We start from the raw sequence: 13809 nt of genomic DNA on the forward strand, positions 1-13809 counted from the left end.
TTCCTGCACCTGAAGCACTACTATTGCATCACTTGAAAAGTGGTCTGTGAGCTTAAGTAATTATGTGAATTAGGCCCGCAGGTTACCCGTGCCTATCCTACAGCAATGTAGGAGTGTCTGGGGGTGGCACCTAGTAGCTCGAATTCGATTTCCTGTCTATATGGGCGAGAAAATTGAAAGCATGAGTTTCAACTTTTGATTTGTCACAGTTAAATAATTTTCATTTCAGGAAAACCTTGTGATCAGATGTGCTGTGCAGTTCTACACTGTTGCATAGTAAATAAGCTATATGCTTTTAAAATATCGGAACAGGCATGAAGCAGGATTGAAGACTTGCTTGCAAATAAGAGTCCACTATGTTGTTAGTAAAGGGATCCACAGATAGAAATAAAGTAGCATCCTGTGTACTGAATGGAAGTGCAGTAGGAATATTATTAGAACTGTGGGGGGGTGGGGGGGGGGGGGGGGGGGGGTGTTGCAAGTCGTTTCTGGATAACTCCCTTGGTAGAGCATTTACCCATAAAAGGCAAAGGTTCCTACCAGTTCAGATCTTAATTTGGCTCACAGTTTTAATCTACCAAGAAGTTTCAGTAGGATTACTGTTCACTTTATTGTGTTATGTTGTGCCAGATAATACTGACATTAGGAAATTGTTACAAATTCCAGAAAGACTTGTAATTTATCAGTACTTGGTGCAAAGACTGAGTACTGACTGTCAGTATAAATAAATCTAATATTGTGCTTCTAGATAAATGAAAAGTATAATAATGTTTGAGTACCCAATCAGTGATCAGTCATAGAAATCAGGATGTAGAGTTCATGTGCTTCGTGATATAAGGTGGAATAGACACAAAAATCTGACTTTGGGGAAATCAGATGCCAGCCAGGCTTTTATTTGTTGAAAGGATTTGTAGGAAGTGCAATTTATTCACAAAGGAGCTCACCTATGAAACCTTCATTTGACCAATTCTTTGGCAATTTGGTGTCCTTACCAAGTTGGGTTAATGGATGAGATTCAAATAAGAGGTTTACAATTTACATTTGTTTAACCATACCAAGAACATCACAGAAGTGCTTAATAAATTGTTCCAATACAGGGTTGCCCTCAGGAAGTAGTACTTTTCATTTGGTTATTACGAAGTTTAGCTTATATTTAGACCAGTATAACTTATAGGTAACTGTTCTACACACGTTACCATTATTGAAAAGCCAAACAAAAGTTTATTTCATAAAATGTACATCATTGGTGATACATTGCTAAAGAGGTTTGTGGAAGGTCCTTGTTGAATTCTCAACTATTTCTTGAAGAATTTTCTCTGTGTCTTTATGTATCATGGCTTTCAATTGATCAGTATTGTGGAGCCATGAAAAAAGCTTTTTTCTTAAGGTGATCCCACAGAAAAAAATTTGCTGCCGAAAGATCAGGTGCTCTCACTAGCCATGGGATAACACTGAATCATAATAGTAATCGATGTGGAAAGTGGCACCTCAGTTTAGTAATTGAGTTAAAAGCCCCATCTTTCTCAAACAATATTGTGTTTAGATGAAAACTTCCCTGCACTGTGTGGACTGAAGAAATTATTGATAAAGGCCGCATACTGCTCAGAACTGACACGTACTGACTTCCCATTGTTGTTGTCTTCAAAAAAATATGGTCCAATGATTCCAGTGAACTGTCAAAAAGCACACCAGATGATGACATGTGAGCTATCCTGCAACTTTTCATGAATGAGCTACAGATTTGTGTCTAGAGTAATATTGAAAGATTGATTTATTGATAAAACCTATTCATATGAAAGTTTGCTTCATCAAACATCACGAGATTCATCAGAAATACCTCTTACTGGTCAATTCTATCCAGTAACATTGCATGGAAATTGTACCAACTCACTTTTATCTCCCCGCTGTAACTGTTGAGCCACTTGCATCTTATAAGGAGGAAACTTCAAATCCTATTTCACAATCCCCAGCAAAGACGTGTGAAGGATCTGTGATGGTCTGGAATGGTGACAGACTGATCACTGTGGGCTTTGTTGCAGAGTGCATGAAATCATTGGATATTTACTGGCATTCAGATTGTCATTTCAGGTCCCTTATGTTTCACACTGGCTCCACAGTCTGTCTTACAGCATTGTTTCATCTGTCTGGAACATGGAAAAGGCAGACTCTACCATGGAGCATAGACTGCTGCAATGCTCTGCACGTGACATAACTCCCCTATTGCCTCAGTATGCATATGCACTGGCCAGCGTTCCATACTGAACTGAATGGCATATGATGTGGACCTGATTAGATGCAGTAGATGGTGTGAATAATCTACACCTTTGCAGGGTGGCCAATTGAAGATATACTATTTCCTGTGGGCCAACCTTTATAAGTATTTTATAGAAAAAAGAAGTTAAACAAATTTTCTTTAAATATCTGAGCTAGCAGGGGGAAAAAGTGGCTAATATGGTGGTCTGACATTCAAGAGGTCAGTTTTTCAAATCCCCATATGGCCATCCAGAGTTTTATTTTCTGTGGCTTCCCTAAATCTCTTAAGACAAATCTCAGGATGGTTCCTTTGAAAAGGACACTGCTGATTGCTGATTTCCTCCCCCCCCCCCCCCCCAACCAATCCAAGCTTTTGTTCCTACTCTGATGACTTTGCCCTTGAGAGGACATTAAATCATAATTTTTGGTCCTTTTAAGTATCTTCACAGAGATTAAAAAATGTTACTTGCTCTTTTCATGTCAAAAATTGTGCAGTGGTTGTAGGTTGTGGCACTTGAATAGATGGCATATTTCTTGATTTTTGGAAACTACAATATATTAACAATTTTGCATTTAGCATATTGTACATTTGATGAGTTTATTGGAACATCATTTATTTTTTTCTGTGTGTTTGGTATATGTGATAGACTGTTTCTGTTTATACTGCACATGAGAATCTCAATAAACAATTTAAGCAGCACTTACAGACAGTCCCTTGCTTTGTAGTTTATCAATAAATACTCTCCTTAGAAAACAAAAGTGAAATTGTGTATCTATAGAAGATTATTATTATACACAATGTCTTACGATAGTCTGTAAATGAGGATGAATGGACTGCCTTGAAACATATTGTTGATAAATTCCTGAGTTCAGTTTCCAAATACTGATATAAGAAGCAGTTTCAGGTAAAAGGGCATATGAAACTACTAGTGTATAAAACAAATTACAGATTGCTATTCATTGAGAGAATATTGAAAGTGTTGATTCGCCAATGGTGAGGCTGGATTTGAAATCCCAGTGCTGCCCATGTCCCATTCTAACCAGCTCTGATAAATGTTTGACAAATTTAGTAATTACTGCCATGTTACAGTATTTGAAGTGGTTGTGCAGTTTGCTTATACTGTAATACAGTGCTAAAATTTGGAGATGTTTTTCTATTGCTTTGTTGAAATTGTCGTGAAATGTACTGCTTACTCATCCAATACTGTTTAGGGGGAAAAAAATTGGAACACACCAGAAAGCAGGTATCTTACTGTGAATGGTCAGTCCAGTGGAACTATAGAAAGGAACTAAAAATTATCTGCATTCTCAGCCAGTTCATAATGAATCATTTGGTTTTGTTTACCTGGGCTTATAACCTGGGAATGCATATTCGATTGTTGCTGTTTACGCTAGGTATTATAAGAAATAATTGGTAGGCTTTGCTGTATTGTTGAAATTTGCAATACTGCCTGTATTTACTGTGTGGCTTTAAAAGTGATAACTGCACAAACAGTCATGTTGTATATTGCCACAGTTAGTTACTTTAAATTTGCTCACACTTTTCTCAGTCCACAGTTGTGGAGAATATTATATGGGAGAATCAATGCAAAACTGGATGAGCCAAGTATTAAACAATGCGTGGTCTTTTGTGTGACTTTACTTCTTGACACAGTCTCTTAAATCTCTTAAATTCAGTGAATATTTCCTGCACTGCTCTTGAACTTCAAATTTTTTGAATGGAAGCTCTTCAAAAGAGCGATGTGCAACAGTCACCAAATTGTAATATGGCAGAAATGTTTTTAGGAGCTGGGATTTTGTGCAGATTGTGGCACATAACAGGCAAAGGTGAAATTAAATTCAGCATAATGTTGATGCTATAATGTGTCTGTAAACTGAACAGTAACAAAGTGAGTCCCCACTCTGTGTACACAGCTACATCATAAGTCTGTTTTGCAAAATCATACTGCTCCTGCCAGATTGTCCCTTTGAATTAGTGGTGATGCAGATGGACCCAAGGAGTGTTCATTTTATATTAACACTATATGTTTTTTTGTTGTTGTTGTAGTCTTCAGTCCAGAGACTGGTTTGATGCAGCTCTCCATGCTATTCTATCCTGCGCAAGCTTAATCTCCCAGTACCTACTGCAACCTACATTCTTAACACTATATAGAGTATAGAAATTAATAACTCATATAACTAACACAAGGAACACACACAAGTAGAATATACATTAATCACAGCGAACTTCACTGCACTACTAGGATTCAAATGTCACTGCACTACTGGGATTCCAATACAATTCTAGCATTTTCTGGCATTAGCACCCCCCGCCACCCCCCCCCCCCACCCCCAAATTGAGAGTTGAAATAATGGTAACGATGATTGTAATGGCTCAACAGCATCCAAGGGAAATATCTGTAGAGTTTTAAGTGGGCAGTACCAGTGCATATTGTAATGACCACATTGGTCGACTGCCGAGGTCCCTGTCAGTGATGGGTAGATCAAGGTCAGAAGGTCATTATTAGTCACCCGGGTCAGGGTGAGCAGCTGTGAGGTGAGTGGATACCTGGCAGATTCCTTTTGGGATGTTACGAAAACAGTATTGACAACGTTAACATTTGTTATTCAGAGAACAACAGTAGTCGGGACTTTGCTCCAGGCCAATAGTGCTTGTAGGTCGAGCAGTACGCGCCCAGTCGAGGGATGCTATTGTCAGCTCATGGCCAGTATTATGGTGGTGATTGATGTCAGAAGCAGCAGGTCATTCTCCTGCTTGTCTGCTGCACTGCCTAGTTGTAGCAGAACATCTCGGCACAGGGTTCGCAGAGGCGTACCAGACCACGTTGCGGCTCCCAAAACAGGAGATGCAACCCCCAGCATTGGAGTCTGCCAACAGAAGCAGAAGTGGGTAACAGGAAGCCCACTTACCCTTGCAATGGTGGAAGTCTGGCTGCAAGTCTCCACGCTCATACTGTAGGCCACCAGGAAACCCGCCGGAAGAGAGGCACTAATATTGTTACATCAGACACGGCACGAATAGTGGCACTGTGACTAGCAGTAGTAGAGTTCCCAGGATGGGATTTGTGATTCTGTAGAAGCTTGCAGACTGTTAGATGAGTAGACAGCAGATCAACATAGGTTGCTCTTCGTAGCTGGGTGTCAGTAGACTTAGCATGTCTGGGAACATCTGAGAATAGGGATCCGATACAGGGGCGGTGAAGTGACTACGAGAGTCTGCTGGTCACTTCAGACAGCGGCACCCCAAGCCTAGAAAAGGCAACAAACCGTAGTAGCCTCACACCACTTTCGACTGGTGATAAATAAATTCGTTCTGCCGTTCTTGTTTTGTCATCTCCTGAAGGAACATAACCAGAGAGGTAATATTAACCAACTTCACTCTTTGGAGGCACTGGCTAACATCTTCTGCTTTGTCAGATCCCTGAATGAATGTTCTTACATTCTGAACAAGTTTTTTTTTTCTTCATAGTTTGTGATCAACAGAGTGCTGCCACGTCTCTCCATATGTTGTCGTTTTACAGAATTGGCGTCAGACTAGGGCATTGCTTAACACTCATGCTTTCTATGGCTTCTTGCAATACCAGGGAAGGTGTCTTAATTTTTACCTGGCTACACCAAGTACAATATTTTGTGGTGCCACACACCCCTCTCCTTTAAAAAGTATGCCCCAGATTTTGTTTAAAGTGCTTCTGTAACTCTTGATATATATTCACAAAATGACCTTTGTATATGGGACACTTTGTTTCTTCCTTATTCTAGTCTGGTCTAAATCACAAGTTCATTGACAATATTCTTAATGGTGAAACGCCTTAACTAAGGTCAGTCCTCTGGACAATCTTGTGCCCCCACGAAAATGTCTTCCCACTGAGTTATTTAAAAACTAGTACAATCATTTGATCCCTTTCTCGCATCTTAACACATTCTCTCAAACATTTTACAATTAGCAATCACACTTATTCCTTGTCATTTAAAAAGTAGGTTGTACTTCTATCTTACTTGGGTAATCCTTAATTGCTACCAGTTATCCAGTAGATTGGTGTTTGATGTACTTCTCAGTTCAAGGTTGGTGTTTGGGTTTCTATTTAAGGTAGATATAGAGAACAGAAAATGCTGTCAGAATCAATACAACACTAGAAACTGATGTAGTTGAAACACTGTGGTGTTGCTTATTGCGATGCTCCCATACATACTGTGCCATGTGTTCAGTGGCTGTCTGTCCCCCTTGTGATGCTGTCAACTCATCTAATGAATTGAGGAGATCCTGGGTGTTTCATTCAGAAAGGTTAGGTTCTTAGTAGTCAACATGTCTGGCTGTATCTCCAGCCAATACAATAAATGCTGGGTCAGATTTCTCATCGTTATTCCAGTGATAGTAGCTGGAAGCCGAAACATTGTCCCTGCTACATACCATTGACTAGCATTCCGTCGTCCTGTAACTCTAACCTTGTGATTCCCTTCGGCCTTTCTTGCTCTTAGCAGTTCACTGTTGCCACCTGTGGGGGAAAATACATAGTGAACCTAATTTTGGAAAATATGGGTGCAATGTTAGTCCTCCATTCTGACATCTGGCTACTTCTGGCTCCTCTGAAAGTAGTTGTGTTTCACATACCAGCACACTAGCCTGAACCCACCTCTTCAGACATACTGTAACGTTCCCTCTTCGGCACGATCGTATGCCAACATCAGTACGTAGGTTTCCTTCCGGTCTAAGACTAGTGACACTTCCTCTGCTTTACCAATACAAATTGTCCTATGGCTCTCCATTTCTCTGAGCGCAGATGAACCGTGTATCCCCACTCAACAGTGGGAACTACACTGATATTTGAACTGTTACCCCATCCTTGTTAATCTCACCAATGCTCGTCGTGCTAAGTCCGTTACCTAATATAACTGTTCTCTCTGTCTCTCGTACAAAAGTCATAACCGCTGGTATTCTCCCTGTATTTTTGTTAATACTCCTTTTTCTGCTTCCCAATGCAATTACACAAATGTTTCCTGCAGTCTTTGTATTTTGTTCCTTATCTCTTGTGCATCACGTCTCAACTTCAGTGGCAAGAGGTTAAAACTCTTGTTTTGAATTGTCAGTTTTGTAATGTGTCCACTACACCTCCCGTGAAGGGATGTGGAATCACGAGGGTTATTGCACCCGTTTGAATGTTTGTGAAGGAAGCCCCAAAACACAATGCGCCCCCACCCACCCCCCAGGAGTGTCGTCATTCTTTGGCGAGTTCATGCTTGGCTACCACGAAGCCCCAGCCTTTGCAGCATCTTTTCCCTTTCGTGCTGCACGTCTATCCTCTTGCTATTCTTTTTCCCCTCCCTTGCGGAGCATGTACGGGATAATTTTGGGAATGTATCCTGCATTTTCAGTAGCCTGATATCATAACAGTCATTCCACTGTGTTTTTTCCCCATTCTCCTATCTTTCCTCCACTTCAGTGTTTGAGAATCCTCTTTTTCTTCTTCCTCTCTGCGCTCTCCTGAAGGCTGGCTCATGCATCTGATGCATAACAGATGACTGGCTAATGTGTAATTCCCATCCCCGGGTCGACAGGTAGGGTTCACACCTATCCCTTGGTACAGGCCGGGCACAGGGAGGGTTGATAGCCTGAGCTGTCACCATCCCAAATTGCCAATTGGTCCCTCTGTCAGGCATTTGGGAGGTGTGAACAATCACCTAAGGTGGACGTGCCCCCCCTCTGAGGAGGGCCACCACAATTGGAAGGAGCGTGCCATCAGAGACGCTGGCAATCGTGGGGTATTTCCTTCAGTTAGCCAACGTCATCATCTCAGTACACAAAACATAAACTGAAAGAATCTAACGATTCAATGACCCTCCCAGCTGCACTGCAGTTCCTTGTGGTTTCGTGTACTGAAGACGTCAGTCTTTTGCAACGATTAATTCAGTCATTATTGAGAAAGGTATTGATGCAACCACTGGCCCTGTAAAATCCTGCTCTCGTTTACATAGAGGCACTGTACTTTTGGAGACTACTTGTGATTGTTAAGCACAACTGTGACGAGGCCCGTGGAACACTGAATTCTTCGTTGGTGTTATTTACAGTAGGCTGATCGATGGTCTGTCTGAGGCAGAAATCCAAACTTATCTCTTTGATTAAGGCTTCATTGAAGTCCATTGGGTGACACTCGACTGTCCTGTCGACACCTAGCCAAATGTTTAACCTGTGGTATGGATGCTCACAATAACAAGTGTCTGCCTCCTCCTCCTCCTCCTCCTCCTCCTCGCTGTATCATTCCATGGCTACCACGCAGCCTCCTTCCTTGATTGTTCCACGTATCTTGATGAGTGGGCTGTCCAGGAGATCTGGGTGATGGAAAAAGTACCTTACCCAGTCAGTCGTAAGTTATTGGCTAGTCAGAAACCCTGCATTTTACCATCCGGCAGTTAACGATACCATTCCTGCTGCATCTCGTTCCACAAAAGATGTTGTAAAATCGCCCTGTCATGGTAGCATCCAAATCTCTTTCTGCTCCAACTGTGCAACCGGCCACCAAATTTTCACCTCACTCGGCGAAATCACCTGTTCCACAACCAGCAGGCTGGAAAGAACAGAAGGAATACTCCTACAAAGACTTTCCACGTCCCTCCAGCCAATAAACACCTGAATCATCATCTGCCAACCACAAAGACTCCAAGAAGTAAAACAGAGGCAAACGGTCTTCTCCTTCGCCTGCATGGAGATCCTCATCAATGGTTTCACCATGTGGTACCCTCACCTGGCTGACCTCCGTGTCACCAGTGCGCAACACCAAATGTTTTTCTGCCCTGGACTCCACAGAGTGACTGTGGGAGAATGTCGATGCCTCTGTAGATCTCGTGGAGCAAGATCCTCCAGCCTCTGCGCCATTCCCTGTAGCAGAGTATCTTCGAAGGCTGGCACTTGGCAGCTGCCTAGGTGACACCCCTTCACTTTTTCTCCCCTCCCCTTTCCCCGTTAAGACCTCTCATCCAGTGGAACATTCACGGCCTTAGATCCAACAAGTAGGAATTATGGATGCTCTTGGAATAGCATTGTCTTCTTATTCTGTGCTTCCAGGAAACAAAATTGTGTCCTCACAATCACTTTGACCTGCATTTCTTTCTGGTCCACTTTGACCTCCCCCATGAGGATGGCATTCCATCTCGTAGGAGAGTCATGCTGCTCATCTGGGATGACCTTCATAGTCACATCGTCTCCCTGAACACCTAGCTGCAAGCTGTCGCAGTCCGCATTTGCCTTCCTTGCTTCACCTTTTCCCTTCGTACTGTTTACATTCCTCCATCTTTCGGTGTCACCAGGGCAGACTACCTCCAGCTGATTGGGCAACTCCCTCACCCCTTTTTGCTGCTCGATGACTTTAATGCACATCATCGCCTTTGGGGCTCTTTGCAAACCTGTCCTTGACATGCCATCTTGGCTGACCTCAATTAACTCAACCTCATCTGCCTTAATGCTGGAACACCCATGTTCCTGTCAGACTCGACACCCACTGATTCCCATTTGGACCTCTTATTCCGCACTGCCCAGTTTGCCCGTAGCCTCGAGTGGTCTATTCTCTGTGATAAATACTTGAGTGACCATTTACTACTTTGCACTATCCATTTGCTGACTCCTACACACTCCCCCCCACCCGCCCCCCCCTCCCCCCCCCCCAATGTGCAAACCAAAATGGCTGCTTTCTAAAGCCGACTGGTGGCTTTACTCCTCCGTAGCGACCTTTGGCAAACAACTTTTCCACAATTGTGATGACCAGGTAGAATCCCTTGCCAAAGTTATCCTAACCACCACAAAATATTCCATTCCTCGCACCTCGTCTTCACCACACGATGTCCCTGTCCCATGGTTGACTGAGGTGTACTGTGATCCAATTCGCACACGGAGACATGGGCTCCTCGTTATTGACCATCATCCTATGATGCAGAACTGTAATTGTTATAAACACTTGCATGTGCAGTGTTGTCGTGTTCTTTGGGATGGCAAAAAAGACAGCTGAATACTAGATCTTTTAACAGTTCCACTCCCTCTTCCATCGTGTGGGCCAAACTCGGGCGGCTCTCTGGGACCAAGGTCCATTCCCCAGTTTCCGTCCTGACCATAGCAGATGATGATGTAGTGGATCCTATTGCTATCTTCCAACACCACTATTTTGCGGAGGTGTTGAGCTCCACCCACTGTCACCCTGCCTCCATCCATCGGAAACGAGGGGATGAGGCTCAGGTGATACCCTTCTCTTCCCAGAATTGAGTGTTACAACACTGCTTTTACTATGAGGGAGCTAAATCATGTTCACATTTCATCCCACTCCTCCACCCCAGGGCTGGACGATGTTCACCTTTCTATTTCGGGCAACCACTTTCTCCTTCATATGTACAATCGTATCTGGGCAGTGGGCATGTTTCCCAGATGCTTACGTGAAGCCACTGTCATACACGTACCTAAGCCCAGTTAGGACAGACACCTTCCTTCTCTCTATTGCCCTATTTCTCTCACCAGCTTTGTTTGCAATGTGATGGATTGTATGAGTCATGACAGGCTGGTATGGTGGCTTGAGTCTCGCAATTTACTAACCACTGTACAATGTGGATTTTGAGCACGCCGTTTTGCAATGGGTGCTCAGTGGGGCCAACTGGACACTTCATAGCCAGTTGGCCCAGTTCGAACACTGTGCGAATGTTGAGGCGTGGGTGGATCATATTACAAAAATGGTCCACCATGCCACTGCAGCATCCATTCCACAGTCCACAGGCCACCGGAAGAGGCAACCTGTCCCTTGGTGGAGTGCCGAATGATGCTCTGCAATCAGGACCAGGCGTGCGGCTCTGCGCCAGTTCCAGTGTCGGCCGACTGCTGAGAATCTTGCAACCTTTCAGGTGGCGAGGGCAAAATGTCGCCGCATTATTAGAGAGAGCAAGACGAGGTGGTGGCAACAGTGCCTGAACGCCATTAATCGTTCCACCAAAAGTTCGATTGTGTGGGAGACCATCAGGAGAATTTCTGGGAGAGGAGGGAGGTGACCCATGGCTGCTGTAATGAATAATGGCACTCTCCACACGGATCCACGAGACATTGCCCATGCTATGGCAGCGTATTTTGCCACGGTTACTGCAACAGCCAGTCAGGATCCGGGTTTCCAGTGCCATAGAGCGTTTGCTGAGAGGTATACTCTGGACTTCCAGTCCACTTCTAATGAAATTTACAATTGCCCATTTTCCATGTGGGAGTTGGATTCTGCATTATCGTGACACATCACCTGGTCACGACAGGATCCATTACAGTATGCTACGGCACCTCACAAGGCGCAACAAAGAAATTCTCCTCGCACTTTTTAATGCCATTTGGGCGTCATGTCACTTTCCTGACTCGTGGCATGAGGCAGTTTTAATTCCCTTTTTAAAACCTGGAAAGACCACACGAGCCCAAGTAGCTACCATAGTGTTGCCCTCACTAGTTGCACAAGAAAGACCTGGGAGTGGAGGGTCAACCGGCGCCTTGTCTGGATGTTAGAATCCCGGCAAGTCCTTAGTCGCTTTCAGTGTGGGTTCAGGAGGGTTTGTTCCACCTTCGATAACCTTGCCCTCCTGGAGGCGGCTATACAGCAAGTTTTCCACCACCATCACCACCTTCTAGGTGCATTTTTTGACATCGAGAAGGCCTACGATACCACTTGGCGGCGTCTCATCCTGGAGCAGCTTCATGAATGGGATTTTCGTGGTTGTCTTCCTCTTTTTATTCAGTCTTTCCTCTCGCCACAATATTTTAGATACCAAATTGGTGACTCCTGTTTGACTGCTTTGAGCAGGAGAACGGTGTCCCTCGGGGTAGTGTTTTAAGTGTGACTGTATTTGCCATCACTACTAATAGCATTACCTCCATAGTGAAAAGTCCTGTCCAGTGTTCCTTGTTTGTGGATGATTTCTCTTTGTTTTGCTCTTCTTCAAGCCTTGCAACAACAACGCATCAGTTGCAACTTACTCTTAGACATTTGGATGACTGGGCACAGAAGAGTGGTTTTAAGTTTTCCACTGAGAAGTCCACATGTGTTCTTTTTCACCGTTCTCGTTCATTTGTAACCTTTTACTGAGTTGAGGATGAGGGACACTGTCCTTGCTTTTAAAGACACGGTGAGATTTGTGGGGCCCATTTTTTGCTCGAAGTTTACGCGGTTACCTCATCTTAAAGACCTAAAACGACTGTCACTTAGGCTTTAAGTATTTTAAAATATCTTAGCCACAGTACATGGGTAGCCGACAGGACTTGTCTGCTCCAGTTTTACAGGGCGTTTGTGCTATCTCAGCTCGATTATGGGTGCATGGTGTATGGGTCTTAGAGGCCTTCTTACTTAAAGATGTTGAATGTTGTGCGCCATGAAGGGCTTCGGTTGGCCACTGGGGCATTCAGAACTAGCCCCATACCAAGCCTCTGTGCAGAGGCTGGTGAACCACCACTTCATATGCGGTGGCGGCTACTTATGGTGCGCCAGGCGTGTAAAACTTTGTCCACACCATACACACCTGCATACCATACCATTGCTCAGCTTCCTCTGGCACGGCTATTTCATAACCGGCAACGAGCGATGCGGCCCTAGGGGATTCACGCACGGGATTGCCTCTCTGCGATGGATATGGCTTGTCTTCATGTTTTCCGTCACGGTTGGAGCAGATTTCCACCTTGACTCCTCCGGAGACCCAGACTTATTTTAGATTTGACTAATTTTAAGAAAGATAGTACACCAGATTTTACGTTCCAATCTCTGTTTTTTGACATTTTAGGTGTGCGTCACGGTTTTACCGTCATTTACACTGATGGCTCCAAACAGGAGAATTTCATTGGCTGTTCTGTAATGTTACCTGATATGTTACCCGGATTCGCCTCCCTGATGAATATACTGTTTTCGCAGCGGAGCTCCATGCGATCCTGAAGGCAATAGAGTGGATGGATCATGTTCGGGGCAATCGATTTCTCCTCTGCTCTGATTCTCTTAGTGCCTTACAATCACTGCAGAATCTGTACCCAACTGAGGAGATGGTTCAGCTGATATATGACCAACTGTACTTGCTCCAACGGCAGGGTAAGGAGGTGTCCTTCTGCTGGGTGCCTGGTCATGTAGGAATATGGGCCAATCGGGCTGCCAAGGAGGCCTGCAGAGAGCAGTCAGTCATTTCTGCACTCCACAAGAACTGCGTGGAGTTGTGAGAGGAAGAATTGCTGGCGGTGACTGCCAATAAACTGCTGTTGGTGAAGTCAACAACTCGGCTGTGGTGTTCATCCTGCCGGTTGCTGAGGTGGGAAGAAGTGACCCTCATGCGTCTTCGGATTGGGCACTGTCCTCTCACACGTAGCTTTCTATTACGGGGGGGGGGGATGCTTGTGGTGCGCACATCTCTGTCTGGCACGTTTTAACAGACTGCATTTCATACTGTGATGCAAGGGCAGAAGCACAAGTTGATGGGGATCTGCCCTGTGTTTTAGCTAATGATGAGATGTATGTGTCTAGGATTTTAAAGTTTTGTGAGATGTCTGGACTCTGGTCTAAACTTCTAGGCTGGAGGTTTTTG

At 44.1% G+C, this 13809-nt stretch overlaps 1 protein-coding gene across 1 annotated transcript in view; it reads left to right on the top strand.

Annotated features, from left to right (window-relative positions):
- The window catches only part of LOC126470701 (heat shock 70 kDa protein 14-like), a 203539-nt gene that overhangs the window by 116844 nt on the left and 72886 nt on the right, over positions 1 to 13809 (top strand). The window lies entirely within an intron of this gene.

Source organism: Schistocerca serialis, chromosome 3, assembly GCF_023864345.2.
Source record: "Schistocerca serialis cubense isolate TAMUIC-IGC-003099 chromosome 3, iqSchSeri2.2, whole genome shotgun sequence".
In the NCBI taxonomy this organism is placed as follows: Eukaryota; Metazoa; Arthropoda; class Insecta; order Orthoptera; family Acrididae; genus Schistocerca; species Schistocerca serialis.